Source organism: Mus caroli, chromosome 12 (genome assembly GCF_900094665.2).
Source record: "Mus caroli chromosome 12, CAROLI_EIJ_v1.1, whole genome shotgun sequence".
Classification (NCBI taxonomy): domain Eukaryota; kingdom Metazoa; phylum Chordata; class Mammalia; order Rodentia; family Muridae; genus Mus; species Mus caroli.
In genome coordinates this window covers 70,199,855-70,205,089 of record NC_034581.1, presented here as the reverse complement: position 1 = coordinate 70,205,089, position 5,235 = coordinate 70,199,855, and the positions used below count along the sequence as shown (strand labels likewise).

Sequence of the window (5,235 nt, the reverse complement as noted above, 5' to 3'; positions counted from 1 at the left end):
AATCGGTGACGATCGTGCCTTTTATTGGCCACACGACCAGGAAGCTGGGTCCCAGGGACTTCCGTTAACCTGACCTAGAGGGCGGTGTTGTATGGCGTGGTCCGTAGACCGAGTTACGCATGCGCAGACCTTCTGCCCTCGTCCAATCGGAAGGTAGCAAGCAAAGGCGCGCGGCTCCCGCTTCAGTAGAGCCCGCTGGTTATGGTCCGGCCTCTGTGCTATGGACCAATCCGCTTCAGCTTCCTCTATATTTTTACCCAATCAGAGCCGGAGGGCGGAGTTCCAGCCGGTCGAGGGTAGAGCGTGTGTTTTCTCCAGCTCCAGTGTGGGGTTTGCTGCTGAGGTACTTTCTGCTGGGCAGGGCGGGCAGCTCTCTCGACCGGCGGCCACTGGGTGGCACGCGCGTGGAGAGCCCTGGGCGGGGAGCGCAGAAGGGGAGCGGGTGGTGTGAGAGGGAGCACGTGCATGCGCAGGGACCGCGTGGGTCTCCTGGATGTCAGGATGTGGGGTCCATGCCACCCGAAGGTCTCTGCTTCAGTTTCGAGGAAGGGTGGGTAGGTCCCTGCTCGCTCTTGCCTGCCCTTCCTCTCACTCATCCCACACCCACCTCCTGGCTCCGGCCTTTTTCCATATCAAAAAGCAGATTTTTTTTTTTTTTTTCAATTTGGTACGCGGAGCCAAGTCGTATGTGCTGTGATGCAGGCTACTATGCTAAGTGCCTTACGTGTGTCGTGTCCTCTAGGCCACACAGCTGTCCACAGAGCTAGGTGCTGGTCGGGTGTGGTGATACACACCGGGGATCCCAGTACTGACTGGGAGGGAGGTAGAGGCACGAGGCTCTCTTGAGTTTCCAGCTAACCAGTGCTTCTTAGGAAAACTTTGTCACGCACACACACACACAAACCCTAATTCACAACGAAAACCACCCAAGAGGCAGTGCTGGCAGCATCTTATTTTTGTGAAATGTCTCATCTAGGCTAACTCTGACAACTTAAATTGAGGGAATTCAGCTCCTACAAATGTAAAATTAAAGATAGCACAACTAGTAAAACGCTCCTGTTTTCTTTCCTAACTTGAAATTGTTTTAAATCCGGGCGTGGTGGCGCATGCCTTCGATACCAGCACTTGGGAGGCAGAGGCAGGTGGATTTCTGAGTTCGAGGCCAGCCTAGTCTACAGAGTGAGTTCCAAGACAGCCAGGGATATACAGAGAAACCCTGTCTCGAAAAAAAAAAAAAGAAATTATTTTAAAATCCTAAACAGTATACCAGGAAACCAGTTAATTGGTTATTATCCAAGTAAGATGAACTAGTACGAAGGCATCAGTCTAAAGGTCTAGTCCCTAACTTTGCAATCATCAGGTTGTTAAAAAGTGCATGGTCAGTGCCAAATTGCTTCTCAGTGTTGTGATAATTCAGTGAAGATGTGGACTTGTAGTCCCTGTTATTGGTATCAACCATATCTGTTTCTGCTTCTTGTTTAAGGACCGCAAACTCATGCAGCCTAGTTAACAATGTAAGTGTGAGTGAGAAAGCTCTGTGTTGACTACTTAGCCGCCTATCTTGGGGTCAGGACAGTATTATTTAGAGAGCAGAAGTGAGAAGTGCTTGGCCCCGTCTTTTTACCATCAGCCCCTGGGACTGTTGAGGTTTCTCTCATGTCCACCTTTGTTTAACATCTTGACTGTTTTCTGCAACTTTCAGATTTGGTTGGGTTGGTTGGTTGGTTGGTTTGGAGTTTTGGAGTCAGGGTTTCTGTGTAGTTCTGGTGGTCCTGGAACTCACTTTGTAAACTAGGCTAGCCCTAAACTTAGAGAACTTGGTGTTTTCTCAAGTGCTTGGTGTTTTCTCAAGTGCTGGCTTTCACATCAACCGAACTGCACCTTCTATTTATTATAAATAGAACTGAAAACATTGTGTGTGTATGTGTGTATCTTTCTTGTTTTTGAGGCAGGGCTTCAACCTATATAGCTTTGGCTGACCTAGAACTTTGTTGACTAGGCTAGCTTTGAACTCACAGATCCACCTGCCTCTGCCTCCTGCATGTTGGGGTTAAAGGCCAGTGTCCCACATCCAGCTTAAGACATTGCTTTTTGTTGTTGTTGTTTTTTTTTTTTTTTTTTTTTTTTTTTTTTTTTTTTTTTTTTGAGACAGGGTATCTCTGTATAGCCCTGGCTGTCCAGGAACTCTGTAGACCAGGCTGGCCTCGAACTCAGAAATCCACCTGCCTCTGCCTCCCGAGTGCTGGAATTAGCTTTTTGTTGTTGTTATGGTTTTTTTTTTTTTCTTTCCCACTCTTATGCTAAAAGAACAAACAAAACAGAAACCCTACATTTCTACATTTTCAGTGGTCTCTCTAAAACAAAAGACAATCAAATGGAGGGGAAAAAAAAACCTCACAGTCTCATTGTACTTTAGTCTGGACTCGAGCTCAAATGTATAGTTGGAATATATACAGATCACTGCTAAGCTTTCTGTCTTTAAATATTTTATTACATTGTGTGTGTGTGAGAGAGAGAGAGAGACAGACAGACAGACAGACATGGCACTGCAGCTGTGGAGGTCAGAGGACAACTTGGGAATTTGCTCTCTACTTCACCCTTGTAGGTCCAGGGAATCAACTTTAGGTCATCAGATGAGTACTCCCACTGGCCCTGTTGTTTTTGAAACAGGCTCTTGCACAATACCCCAGGCTGTCCTGAATTCACCATTTACCTTAGGTTGGCCTCAAATCCAGTGCCTCAGCTTCACATAAGCCACCATAGCTGAATATTCCTAAACTTTTGAAAGGGTTTATTAGTTTCAGATTCAGATGGCTGCTATAACAAATTACTACAGATGTAGTGACTTACGACTGAATGCATGTGGCGCTGAAGAGATGGCTCAGGGACTAGGAATGGTTTCTGTACAGGGTATGGTGGTCTATGCCTTTAATCCCAGCATGCTGGATTAAACAGGAAAGGAACCCAGTTCTCCATAAAACCTACCATATATCTCAGAAGCAACAGGAGTGCTGGCAGATCTCTTGAGTTCAAGGCCAGTAAGTTCTACCTAGTGAGTTCTGGAACAGCCAGGGCTACAGAGAGAGACCCCGGGCTGTCTCCCGACCTGTAAAAGCTTCCTGCTCTTGCAGAGGACCCAGGTTCCGTCTCCAGCATCCACAGTGAGCAACTCACAAGGCTCATTCATTTCAGCTCCAGAGGAGCTGGAGCTACTTCTGGCCTCTGCAGGCACCAGCACACAGTTCACTCGCAGACATGCGCACATAGGTAAATAAGCAACACGAATGTATCATCTTTCAACTAAAATTTGATACTGGGCTAATGTCAAGGTATCAAAGGCCTCCTGAACTTCTTGGTAGTCTTGGGGAAGCTGTGTTTTCTAGCCTTTTTGAGCTTCTCTATTGGTTAGGCGTGGCTCTTTTTACCTCTTAGAGATGGTTTCCTGCTCTAGCCCCTGCTGGCCTTGAATGCACGGTAACCTTTCTGTATTAAGTTTCCAGGTGCTGGGATTACAGATGAACCCTGCTTGTAGCACCTTCCTCTTGCAGCAGTCAGTAATGGCTGCTTCCACCACCATCTGCCTCCTCCTCCTCCAGCCAGGTCTCCACTCCCTGCCTCCCTCCCCTCTGAGGAAACTTGTGATATGTAGAGCCTTCCAAGATAGTCCATTTTATTTATTTTTTTTCCATTATGCTTAGTTAGAAATGTGAAGCCTTTTTTTGTCAGAATGAGTCCTGATGTGTTCTAGGGATTAGGTAGGACTTATGTGTCTTTGGGAACCATTACTCAGCCCTCTGCAAAGACTCTGAAGGGTAAAATACCCTGTGGTATAGCGGAATCTGTAGTGTGGACTTTAAGAGGAAAAAGCTTACGTTAGGTAACTGGTAAGGTAGACCTTCAAACTTCTGTGAAAGACCTGAACATCTCTCAAACATCAGAGGTAACTGAATAATCCTTTGCTGTAAAATTAGTATTAATCACTCAGAAAGGTGTCATCATAAGAATTCATGTGACTGGCAGTTCATGATGGTTTTGATGGATGCCATTTTGAATTATTTATGAGATCATAACACTAGTGTTCTTGAGAGAGTTTGCTATTCTGAGGCTTCTTTCCCAGTTTACTGTAGTCATAGCTTTGTACATATCCCTCACTTTCCATGCATGATGATAGGTGATGGGAATTTATGATAAGGAAACCAGTCTTTCAGACAGCCAAATCACTTGGCAGCAACAGTGTATTGCATGGAGAAGGCCAAGTTTGAGGGTAGGAGGGAAACTTGAAGTTGTAGACAGAATCCAAAGTCTAGCCTTAGCTACATGGTGAGTTTGAGGGCAGCCTGAGCTACATGAGACCCAGTGTCAAGACAACAATAACAAAACCCAACCCCTTCAAATCTCGGAGTCCTGTTGCTTCTGAGATATATGGTAGGCTTTATGGAGAACTGGGTTCCTTTCCTGTTCTGTGCAAAACCCAGCAGCTCTAATGACCTCAGAGTTTCCCCTATCCTCACTCAAAAGCATTACCTTTATGTTATTAATTTATTATGTATATGAGCACACTGTTGCTGTCTTCAGAAACACCAGAAGAAGACATCAGATCCCATTACAGATGGTTGTGAGCCACCATGTGGTTGCTGGGAACTGAACTCAGGACCTACTGGAAAAGAGCAGCCAGTGCTCTTAACTGCCAAGCCATCTCTGCAGCCCACAGACATTCTCTTGCTCAAACTCATAGTTTTGGGGTGACAGGTGTGTTGGTTTGCTAAGTACTAGCATAGATACATTGGAGGAAGTGTATGAAACCCCAGCTCCAGTAAGGCAATCATCATATAAAAGCTTCATAAAGATTCGTGTTTGTTTGGTTTGATTAGGAGGGGGAAAGGACCGGGAGACAGACGTGTGAGAGAAGTTTCTGAGGTCAGGCCTGGAATTGGCCTAGATTATTTTCTTTCACATTCTATTAGCTAGAAGTCTGTGGTATAGCTCGGATAACTAAGCAGGTTGTTAGCTATTGATCTGTTGTGCTGGTGTGACTAGCCCCTTCTAGCCAGCTATTTATAACTCAGAGAGTCCTTAGTTTCCTAATCCTCTAAAATCTCCTTTGTGCCTGGCACAGTCTTTTACGTTTAATCCCTGTAGAACCGGCAGCATTGTGAGCCAGCCTTGTTGAGGGAACCTAGAGGCTAGCATGCTCTTTGGTATGTTAATAGGCACCACAGTTAGCCATTTGTCCCT

The 5,235-nt window shown here is 45.7% G+C and overlaps 1 protein-coding gene across 1 annotated transcript in view; it reads left to right on the top strand.

Annotated features, from left to right (window-relative positions):
• Positions 1-290: 290 nt before the first annotated feature.
• Positions 291-5,235, top strand: part of Wdr89 (WD repeat domain 89) — a 38,099-nt gene continuing 33,154 nt past the window's right edge. Inside the window, exon 1 of the mRNA XM_021179645.2 lies at positions 291-343. The gene's annotated coding sequence lies outside the window, so the exon portion shown is untranslated. The remainder of the gene's footprint in view (positions 344-5,235) is intronic.